Source organism: Podarcis pityusensis (genome assembly GCF_964106645.2).
Source record: "Podarcis pityusensis genome assembly, chromosome: 7".
NCBI lineage: Eukaryota > Metazoa > Chordata > Lepidosauria > Squamata > Lacertidae > Podarcis > Podarcis pityusensis.
Window position 1 is genome coordinate 18,570,062 of NC_138031.1, and position 12,105 is coordinate 18,582,166.

The window sequence follows — 12,105 nt, forward strand, 5'->3', positions numbered from 1 at the left end:
CTCTGGTTCTGTTAGCTAGGGATCATGGGAGTTATAAGCCAAAAAATCTGAGGTTGAGGAAGCCTGGTTTAAGGGCATAGCTGGTGGTCAGTCCTGATGACATTAGCAAACCTGCAGCCATACAAAGGCATGCATTCACTCACCAACAATGCACTTGGGCGTTGCTGGCGGCAGAATCACTGCAGCTTCCTTCTGGAGACAAAAATAGGGTTGCTTCCTTCACCCCTCTATCAACACATCGTGACCATTCATGTTTTTGCCTTGCCGACAACGTCGTTGTCTTCTACTGTCTAACTTACTTTCCCAGTTTTTTAGGTTTTTTTTTTCCTAGTCAAGACTTGGAGACTCCCAGTCAAGACCCCTGACCTGAATTAATCTTTTGCTCTTTTGACTTGGCTCTTTGGACTGGATTTGTTTTCTGCATAATAATATGCCAGCTCTTGAATTCCTGTGATCTCAGTTTTTGATATAAATTGTTCTCTCATTTGCCCATATACTGTTGCAGGGATGCCCAACCGAGTGATCGGGATTGACAGCTGTCCCTCACCCCTCCATGGGTAGATCATGGCCAATATTTTTATACTGGGAGTAGATTGCAGTCCCTTGGGAGTTGAACTTGCCTGTACTTTTGCATGTGTGCCATGAAAGTCTATGACTTATGGCACAATATATATTTGCTTCAACAGTCAAAGATGGCTACCCTCTGTAATCTAAATTAAGCAAAGCTAATAATTGTATTATTATTATTAAATATTATTACAAAATTGCATAAATAACAATTTATTTTTCTTTCTTTTTAAATAATATTTATTAGTTTAAATTACACACATATATAAAGAATTTACAATCTGATACCACAAAAAGAGAAGTATAGAAAAAACAATTAAGAAAAAAGAAAAGAAGAAATTACAGAAAAGAGAAAGAAGAAAAAGCAGATTTAAGTGCATAAAAAAACTTAATCTTCCTAATTAATACTTAAATAAACACTTAAATAAAAACAATTTATTTTTCAAATGAAAGAACATTTTACAATAAATTTGAAAGTCTCATTCCTTGAAGTGGCATAGCCGATCCACAGGAATATGTTGCTGGACAACATAGAACAAAGGCATTTATATCTTTTTAAAGGCATGTCTCATAAGAACATAAAGTGTCCTTCTAGAACACATCAAAGGCACATCTAGCTCATCATCATGTTCTCACATTGACCAACCAGATATCTGTGCAGGACCAGAGTAGAACAGCACTTTCCTTACTTGTGGTTCCCTGTGGGAAGCAACCCAGAACCTAGGATTTAAATATAAATGTGTTTTGAGCACCAATATGGAGTGGCTTTGGGTTGGCTTAAAATTGAAGAAAAACATGTCTGTCTATTTGTAAAATCAGTTCAAAACAACTCAGATGAAGCTGGAACAATGACAGCAGGAAAATAAATGAAGATGTTTTTGAACAAAGATGGAAGGCAAGAATCTCGGTGATATTTTTAAGCACCACACCTGCATATTTAACATAGAAAAATACCTAATTGCATGTCTGCCTTAACTTTGAGGTATTTGCATATATAAGTACAGTAATTATGCCTTATTTGAAAGTACCATTCTTTTAAGCTTTGGCTTACGGGCTCCTTGAGAAGTAGCTGGAGCAGAAGGCTGTTTTCAACAGAGCTCCTGACTCAAGGCATCAATATCAGCCTGAGCCTATGCATGTTTACTTTGAAGTAAGTCCAGCTGGTGCTTTCGCCCATGTGTGCATACCCAGCTTTGCACTCCAGTGGAAATACTGTATAATAGAAACCATGCTCAGTTGGATATAAATCCCATGAGATTCATGGGATTTGCTCTCTACTCAATCCATCTAGCAACAGAATGACAGCTCCCCACATTAAATGGGGGGCGCCCTTTGCGTGGTCGTGCGCAGCCCCCTGGACCCTATGCGGCACCTATGGTTCATTTGTAGTGCAAGCAGGGTCTGAAACACAATTGTGTGAAATCATAGCCTCAAACTGGCCTCTGTTCTCAGAGACAATCCCTGTTTTCTGTTTCTGATAAATCACTGTCTTCGTGGGATGCCTTGGTTTAAATTTTGTTTTGCTAGTTGCCAGATTTGCTATTGTTTGGAGTTCATTCCTCTCCCCTAGGCCTGTACAAGCTAAATCCCTGAGTTGAGGCAGGGGGTTGACGGAAATGCATCTTGATTCTAATGGCCATACATGTAAATGTACATGAAAAGCAGAATACAGTGTTGTGCACAAGCTAGTAAGGCTTGGATTGTTGATAATGGGCTGTAGGGCAGTCTGTTTTCCTAGCGTAGTGGCTATTGAGCCAAAAAAGCAAACCATTTCATAGCTATTACGAAAAGGCTATTGCAGTATGTATGAACGGATGCAACAATGTACAGTGGTACCTCGGGTTAAGAACTTAATTCATTCTGGAGGTCCGTTCTTAACCTGAAACTGTTCTTAACCTGAGGTACCACTTTAGCTAATGGGGCCTCCTGCTGCCACCGCCACCGCGTGATTTCTGTTCTCATCCTGAAGCAAAGTTCTTAACCCAAGATACTATTTCTGTGTTAGTGGAGTCTGTAACCTGAAGTGTCTGTAACCTGAAGCGTCTGTAACCCGAGGTACCACTGTACAGGCTTGAGTGGAGCTTTCAGTAATGGGCAATGAGGAGTAAGGAGAGCCAGCATGATGTACTGGTTAAGAGCAGTGGACTTGTAATCTGGTGAACCTGGTTTGCTTCCCCGCTCCTCCACATGCAGCTGCTGGGTGACCTTGGGCTAGTCACACTTCTCTGAAGTCTCTCAGCCCCACTCACAGAGTGTTTGTTGTGGGGGAGGAAGGGAAAGGAGATTGTTAGCCACTTTGAGACTCCTTAAGGGGAGTGCAAGGTGGGATATCAAGTCTAAACTACTCCTACTCCTACTCCTCCTCCTCCTGATGCTCCTCCTCCTCCTCCTCCTCCTCCTCCTCCTCCTCCTCCTCCTCCTCCTCTTCTTCTTCTTCTTCTTCTTCTTCTTCTTCTTCTTCTTCTTCTTCTTCTTCTTCCTCAGGGCACTCAATCAGTGTTCCTTGGCATGCATATATGGGTATTATAAAATATCCTTATTTATAACTGTGAAATGCTGGAGGATCTGTAAATCAAGATGTTCAGAGCCATATTAATAGTTTCATATTAATCTGTCCAGCTAAACAATTTTAAGATGTAATCTTAAATACAAACCAGTTGGACATATTTCAACTTGGCTTAGATCAAGTTATTTCATGAAAAGTAAACCTTAAGTTTGTCAACATCTGTGGCAAAGGTTTTGATAAACCTTTATATATGTGATGAATTTAGAAACAGACAGGTCTTCTTCTTCTTCTTCTTCTTGCAATAGTGCTTGGGCCTGAACAAATGCTATTGGCACAGATTTTCTTTGTCACTGGACCAATTTTCCATTGTTACAATGAGCTCTTAAAGTCCTTGTTTATGTACTGCAAATCATAGGGGGATAAGTGGTGATAGCAGGCATTGATGAGCACTTAATTGTGACAAGTTCTTTAAAAATCTGTGTTTTTTTGGTATGTGTTGTTGGACGCCTTGCTGAATGTTCAGCTAAGCATGGGGAAGGGAGCACAGACTTTTATTACAACTTCATTAAGCGCTTGGAAGATTGCACTTTGGAGAACGCTATCTATAAGCATGTGCAATTGCGCAAGTAATTGCATCTACACTCTTGGAATAAGCTGTCTAGAAAACTAGCTTTCTCAGAATACATGCATTGAAATCATCATCAAGGAACTGCTTGGTAGCAAAGGGCGATGTGCAGTTCTATATTTTGTGAGCATATAGATCTTAAATGGATCTGAGGTGATAACAGCTTAGTTTTTCATGAATATTTACAGCAATGTCAAAAAAAATCATGATTTTTTTGGGTAGCCCTGTTCACCTATTTCATGGCTCTTGCTTATTTTTACTTCCAATTTGTTTCACTTGTTCTCCATGGATAATCAGATAGCCAAATCTAATTGGTTAGGCCAAGGGTATCCAACATGGTGCCATCCAGATGTTATTGAACTCTAACTCCCATCAGTCAGTAGTCAGGAGTGATGGGAGTTGTTATTACCAGTATCTGGAAAACACTACATCAGATAATTCATAATAGGATCCCTCATTGGCCAGGCCGCCCATGTGACTAATTTCAACATTGCTGTCAAAGTTAACCACAAATGCCTTCAGTGATGTCACAATCTAACCAAGACATTTTGCGGCCCGAGAAGTTGGTGCCCCCTCCATTCCATGCACAAAGGCTGACTGGACAGGCTGCTGAACCTTACTTCAGTACTGACAAAGGATAGCATCTTCCAGGTAACTGAGGGCTGCAGGCAAGTTTATGCGGAGCATGATATGACTGGGGAACACATAGGTTTGATTTCCAGCAGTGGAGAATGACCAGGCTGCTCATGAGGAACAGCTAGAGGGCTGCCATTGCTTACCATCTGTATCTGCCACCTGAGGTGATTGCCTCACTCTGTCTAATGGTAGGGCAGATCTGTAGGGAATATTGGCTAGCTAGAGGGACAAATCAACTTCCTATGTTGATTCCATTATTTTTCCAACATCACCAACTGGATAAATGGGTCTCAGCCATGAGTGTCTATTTTATATTTTTATTTTTTTTTATTTTTTGTAACTGCTGGTTTGTTTGTTTTTTTAAAAAAAACTTTCAGTTGTTTTTAATTGTACATTGCCTTGAGACAATTGTGCAGGAGGTGATTCACAAATCCATTTAAACAAATCTCTCTCTTCCAGGAAAAAAAACAATAACCCAGCCCTCCACTGTTGAAACTAAATTTTAAAAATTAATATCCGGCAGAACAGTTATTCAAATACTGTATCTTGCCACACAACCTAAATGGCTTTGGCAAGATATATGGGACAGAAGAGAATAAATTTAACCTGAATGTCAGGTTAATTTGCTAACCTATTATAAAATACATAGCTAAAATGGGCACTCAGATTGATGCAGTATCTGTAAAGCAGTCAGGAACTGTTTCTTTACTATAATAAAACATTCTAAGGTGTTATACTTCATTTTGGAAGGAAGAAGGGGTTGGAGAAACAGTGTTATATATCCGGATTTGGTTTCTCTGTCTTCGTTCTTTTGAAAATGTCATTTAAATTAAATAAAGGAAAACATGGGAGTTCTGAGAGTTGAATAAACATGCTGTTCTTTCAAGCCTGTTGGGGACATAACCTCTTTTGTTTCGGGACATAACCTGTTTTGTTGACTCTGTAAAGACAGGAATATTGAGAATCTGGCAGAACAGTTCTGAACAGATCTAATGGCAGAGCAGGCCGCTACTATGAGTCTAGGTGCCCTGACACAATCTAGTACCTAGGCAGGAGTTAGCACATATATCCTAACGTCATATTTATGGCAGATCCATTCCTTGACCCATACCAATTCTCTCAATTCTCTGGGCTAATCATGGACCAAATCCACCCTAGGACTTACATTTTAAACATCCATCCAAAACTTTTGCATCTTTAGTCAGAAGTAATGAGTTCAGTTGAACTTTCTGTGCATAAGAGTAGAGCATGGGTAGGCAAACTAAGGCCTGGGGGCCAGATCTGGCCCAATCACCTTCTAAATCTGGCCCATGGACAGTCCCAGAATCAGTGTGATTTTACATGGGTAGAATGTGTGCTTTTGTTTAAAATGCATCTCTGGGTTATTTGTGGGGCATAGGAATTTGTTCATTTTTATTTTCCAAAATATAGTCTGTCCCCCCACAAGGTCTGAGGGACAATGGACCGGCTCCCTGCTGAAAAGGTTTGCTGACCCCTGAGAGCCTTGCAGCTAAAGAAACAATCCTGTCAAACCCTTTCAAAAGTCAATGTAGAGGTTAGGGTGTCAGGAGACCAGGGTCTTAAGGCTTGAATTTACTATTCAGGCATCATCCAGGTCAGTCTAACCTACCTCACAGGGTTGTGGTGGGGATGAACACCTTCAGATCTCCTTAAGGTCCTCAGTGGAATGACAGCATGTGGATCTTGCTGTTTTTACTGATGTTGATTTCAGTGAAGAAGTTAGGCCTGAGCTCCAGTCCCAATGGAATGGAAAAGTGCTTGCTTTTTGCTGGATCATGTCCTGAATGTGCTTAGGCCTGAGTCTTTCATTACTTTGCCAATAAAACAGGAGGCCAGTTTCCTTTGCTGACACCTCCAAATCCCCCTGGGATAAAAGGGGGGAAATAACAATTCCACACTTGCAGCACAAGCTGCTTCAGGCATTTAAAACTTTCTTTCATTTGCCAAACTGATTTTTGAGCAGAATGGAAGACTCCTGCTGGGCCTTAAGGCTTCACTAAAGCTGGAACAGGTGAATGTGCATTTTTCCCCAATCAAAGAAACATTTAAAAATGCCTCTCTCCCTTGAGCACTAGAGGACATGACATTTGTTTGAAGCTGAATTTTGTATCTTTGTGCCTTGTCTGGGCAATGGAGTCTCTCTCACTCATTATAAAAACTATAACTCACTACAGGTAAACCTAGCTCCATGTACCTGACATAAATACATATTCCTTATGTGTTGACATTTGCCTCGGTCTCTCCTCCTCCCAATTCTCTGTTGTTACAGTCAAATTTAGGACTGTAAACCCCTTGGGGCACAGACCTGTCATGCACTTTTGATTTCTTCATTTCCTCCTCTAAATTTATTTTGAATTTGCAAAACAACATGTTTAGTCATGTCCGACTCTTCATGACCCCATGGACCAGAGCACGCCAGGCACTCCTGTCTTCCACTGCCTCTCGCAGTTTGGTCAAACTCATGTTGGTGGCTTCAAGAACACTGTCTAACTATCTCGTCCTATGTCGTCCCCTTCTCCTTGTGCCCTCCATCTTTCCCAACATCAGGGTCTTTTCCAGGGAGTCTTCTCTTCTCATGAGGTGGCCAAAGTATTGGAGCCTCAGCTTCAGGATCTGTCCTTCCAGTGAGCACTCAGGGCTGATTTCCTTAAGAATGGAGAGGTTTGATCTTCTTGCAGTCCATGGGACTCTCAAGAGTCTCCTCCAGCACCATAATTCAAAAGCATCAATTCTTCGGCAATGTGGAAAAGAGTTCCTTTGGAATTAAGTGTAGTGTAGTGGTTAGAGCACGGTGTAGTTATTAGGGTGAGAGCAGAACAGGTCAAACTCCATGGACAAAGACAACAGGCAGAACAACATATATATCAGTCAATCATGTATTCCAGTACACAGGGGAGGCTGATCTGTTAGGGAAAATAGGGCACTGCCCACCAACATCCATCTGACCACCAACATTCCTCACCTGTTCTGCCCTCACCCTAATAACTACACCGTGCTCTAACTACTACACTACACTTAATTCCCAAGGAACCCTTTTCCACAGGCAAAAAGTTATTATGATTCAGGACGTTCTCCTAAGCCCAAACCATTTTTTCCTGCAGCTCACTAGTTCTAGTTCCATCTCAGTCAAAGCAGCACTTAAGGGACAGTGTATAAGTGTTTGGACTACAGCTAAGCCTCTTGGGCTTACTGATCAGAAGGCTGGTGGTTCAAATCCCCACAACAGAGTGAGCTCCCATTGCTCTGTCCCAGCTCTTGCCTACCTAGCAGTTCGAAAGCACGCCAGTGCAAGTAGATAAGTAGGTATCGCTGTGGCGGGAAGGTAAACAGCGTTTCCATATGCTCTGGTTTCTGTCACGGTGTCCTGTTGCGCCAGAAGTGGTTTAGTCATGCTGGCCACATGACCCGGAAAGCTGTCTGTGGACAAATGCTGGCTCCCTCAGCCTGAAAGCGAGATGAGCGCCACAGCCCTTTGACTGGACTTAATTGTCAAAGGGTCCTTTAGAGTTAGTAGATTGTAGGTTGAGTTCCCATGTCAAAAGCAGCATTTATCTGTACTGAATACAAACCCATGCTCATTTATTTCAAAAATTAAGAGGTACTTAATTGTCAGTACCTCTAAATGGTTTGCATACATCAAACACACATTAAAACTGTCAATAAATTCTCATAGTGCAAAGCAGAGTGGAAGAGTACTTTAATATTGTAAGTTCTCGCGGAAGCCCTCAAGGTTTTGCTAGTATTCAAAGGCAACACTCACAAAACAGATCAATCATTTTGAGTCAAGCAGTGACATGTTTACCCATCCAGATTTGACCATCTATGAACTCGCTTTTTTATGCTAGCTGTTGTTATTATGGTGGTTGGGCTTCAAATATAATGTTGAAACTTTCCAAACAATTGCAATATTAGATAAACATTTATGTTTATATCCTTGATTATGTTTTAACCTTATTGCATTTTTAATGGCTGCTAACTCTTGTCAGAAGCACCAACATCACCACACCCCAGAGTGCTATTAGAGATAGTTATAGCCGTGGAGGCATTTGCATGTATTTATTCATTTAAAAAAAAAACTAAACTCACAGCCTACTTTCTCATTGTAGCACTAAAGTATCTCAGCGCTGTATTATCTTCAGCACTTCCATTTGTACGGCTATGGCACATGGTTTAAACTACAGAATTTGCTCCCACAAGATGTAGTAATGGCTTTAAAATACAATTAGACAACTTCATTGCGGATAAAGTCATTAGTGGCTACAAATGATGTGGCTGCTAACCATGACGGCTTGTCTTCTACCTCTATCATCATTGGAGGCAGTAGATGCTTTCTAGAAACTCCAGGACAGGCAAACTCGGCCCTACAGATGTTTTGGGACTACAACTCCCACCATCCCTAGCTAACAGGACCAGTGGTCAGGGATGATGGGAGTTGTAGTCCCAAAACATCTGAAGGGCCGAGTTCGCCTATGCCTGCTCCAGGAGGAGAGAAAGCTGTTGCACTCAGATCCTGCTTGCAAACTTCCCATTGGCATCTGGTTGGCTGCTGTGGGAACAGGATGCTGGACAGAGAAGCATTGACCTGCTCTAGCATGCTCTTCTTATGTTCTTATGAGCTTTTGCCGCCTAAGGCAAAGGACAAGTTGGTGTCTCCCTCCAATCCCATGCACAAAAACTGAGCAGGTTGGAAGTTAAAGCTTACTCTGACACTGTCAAGGCCCTGAGGGCAGGCCATGTGGTAGACACATCTCCTTCCACTCCCTGGCCCTCAGCATTTGCTGCCTGGGGCAGCTATCTCACTCTACCTCATAGTAGGTCTGGCCCTGGTCCTTGCCATAGGGAAATCATGAGGGAAGTTTCATACCCTCCAACATTTCTCCAGTGAAAATAGGGACGTCCTAAGGCAGAGTTTTCCATGTTGGCAACACACTTTTTAGACATGCATCATTTTGCGACACAGTAATTCAGTTTTACGGGACGCGGGTGGTGCTGTGGGTTAAACCACAGAGCCTAGGACTTGCCGATCAGAAGGTCGGCAGTTCGAATCCCTGCGACGGGGTGAGCTCCCGTTACTCGGTCCCTGCTCCTGCCAACCTAGCAGTTCGAAAGCACCTCAAAGTGCAAGTAGATAAATAGGTACTGCTCTGGCGGGAAGGTAAATGGCATTTCTGTGCGCTGCTCTGGCTTGCCAGAAGCGGTTTAGTCAGGCTGGCCACATGACCCAGAAGCTGTACGCCGGCTCCCTCGGCCAATACAGCAAGATGAGTGCCGCAACCCCAGAGTCGATCACGACTGGACCTAATGGTCAGGGTCCCTTTACCTTTAATTCAGTTTTACTAGCAAACTGGAGGTTAAACTAGCCCCTATCCAGCCCCCGGAGGAGTGCTGGGAGCATTTATGCAGCATGCCTACACACTGCAGCCAACACACTAACGTGTCGCAACGCACAGTTTGGAAAGCTCTGTCCTAAGGAAAAGAGGGACACTTCAGGATCAAGTCAGAAACCGGGATGCAGTGGGAAAAGGTGTGCAAACACAGCCCGGGGTGGGCACACAAGGTGTGCCCCCAAGGGAGGTGGGGCAGCGGGTGTGGAGGGAGCCCGCTGTGGCTCCCCTCGCAAAGCGTACCCAGGAGCAGAACTGCAACCAGGTGCAAAGAAGCTGCGCAGCTTCCTTGTGTGCCACAGTACAGGAGAGTGGCCAGAAGCATTGCTGCCACAGCCAGGCACGAGGAAGCTGCTTGGCAGCTTGCTAGTGTGCTGCAGCCTCTCTCCATGCCCGGGTCAGGCTTGACCCGGGGGTGGAGCTGCCTTGGCCAGGCCAATGGAATAGAAAACAGCCACTGAATAATCGTAGTTGCTTAAAGATTGTGCACACACATTTGGTTACTTTTCTTTGCCAACCTGGTGCCCTCCCTGTGTGCTGGCTGGGGCTGATGGGAGTTGTAGCCCAAAACATCTGGAAGGTTGGCAAAGCTGCATTAGGTCTTCAAAACCACAGGTGCAAATGAGGCAGAGGGACCATGTGAGTAGACAGCAGCAAAAATAGTTCCAGACACTCAGAGTTGCCTTAAGGCAAAGAGTCTCCAAGGCACCCTTAAGGAAATGAATAAAACCCCTTCTCTACATTCAGTGAGAGCTGTAATCTTGGATGAAGACCCTCAGGTCAGGCCCTTACTCTACCCCCCCCCCCCCGATATCCCCAGGTAATGCTGTGAATTTAGAAAGCTGTTGACTACTTATTTTGGGGGGGGGGGGCTGAATATAATTGTGTGCATCCGTGTGATGTTTCCCCTCCTCTTCCCGGTGAAAATGTCTGTCAAGAAGGAAGAGGCCTACTGCAGGTGTAAATAGAAAATTTATGAAGTGGGCCCAATGCATGGTACTTAAGGGATGGATTTAGTATCATCTCAATTGTTGGAACACTGTTAAGTGCCTGTATCTATTTAGGACGAACAAAGGCAAGCGACAAAATTTGTTATGGCGCTCTGTTCCACAGCCTATTCTGGCCTGCAGAGGAGCAAATGGACAGCTGTCAGGAGTCTGCTGCAAATTGCTGAGGCTTGATTAAATGGCATCTTACCACCAGTCCTGTCTTGCTGTGCTGACTATTCAATCTCAATTCCTATTATCCTTTGCCACCTTGTTGTTTCATTGTTTTCTTTTCTCCTGCTTTCTTAAAAAATAAAAAATAAAATCTTATCTAGGCTGACAATTCCTCTGACTTTCCTTTTACCGGTCTCCATTAATTAATAAGAAAAGAAACATCATTTGAAAATTATCAAGGGAGGGAGAGAAACCAGGTTGCTTCTTATGTGTGGGGTGCAAGTAGGGATGTCAGAGAATTCTGACTAAATTGGAAATGAGAGCAAAGATCACTTATTCGGCTCTTGTCCGAAACAGAAATCGATCCACTGAATAAGATTGTTGTTCACTGCCGTTGCTGCTTTCAGTATGCAAATGATACATAATCGGTTGCATCCCTCTTCTAGTCTGCATTGTATTTCTTTTGCATTGATAGGAATAGGGTGGAAGAATATAATAACAGTGTAATTTACATCATTATGCATATTAATTAAGTTATGTGTTTTATCCACAGCCAGCAGTGGGATGTATAAGACAGTTTTGGGTGTAAGACAAACTGCAGTGGAACAGAAACAGTAATGAATACAGAGCAGAATGCAAAACCATAGAACCATAGAATCAAAACAATGCCTTCTTACACCTTGTAATGGTTCTAGGGTTGCTCGTGCGTAAGCTGGTGCAAACACCCGGCTGGGTTGCCTGAGTGAACCTTTCCTGTCCGGACAGCCACTCACCCGTGGCTGTCTCAATTGCTGGCAGAATCTGTCAGTGGGCGTTTCTTAAACTTCTTCCAGCAAAGAAGCTCTTTGACGCCTAGTCTCCTCCTACTCTCTCTGCGCGAAAGCCTTCTGCGCAAGGAGGGCATAGGCAGCGGAGGACCTTTACTCTCCCCGCTGGTCCCCGGCAAGGAGTCATGGCACCGCCTCGCTGCTTCCCCCATCTGCCCCCCTTCTCCACTGGTGCTACGCTGATTCTCTTCCCCAGAAGATGGGCTGCCTCTCCCACTCCCGGGACGCTCTCCGGAATCCCTCTGGATTTTGCTCTCTCCCTCCGGCACTGATGGCAGTTCCCTGACACACCTTTAGGTGCAGGGCTGTTGTGGAGTGGTTTTTGTTCTCTTCATTCTGAAGTGGCTGAGGGGTGTATGTGATTGTCCTTCATATGCAC

General features: G+C 43.5%; 1 protein-coding gene and 1 long non-coding RNA gene across 6 annotated transcripts in view; both read left to right on the plus strand.

Annotated features, from left to right (window-relative positions):
- The window catches only part of CSMD3 (CUB and Sushi multiple domains 3), a 578,955-nt gene that overhangs the window by 59,788 nt on the left and 507,062 nt on the right, over positions 1–12,105 (plus strand). The window lies entirely within an intron of this gene.
- LOC308480972 lies at positions 4,261–10,941 on the plus strand. Its single transcript, XR_013988373.1, has 3 exons — positions 4,261–4,349; positions 10,355–10,518; positions 10,853–10,941. It is a non-coding gene; the product is annotated as an uncharacterized lncRNA (long non-coding RNA).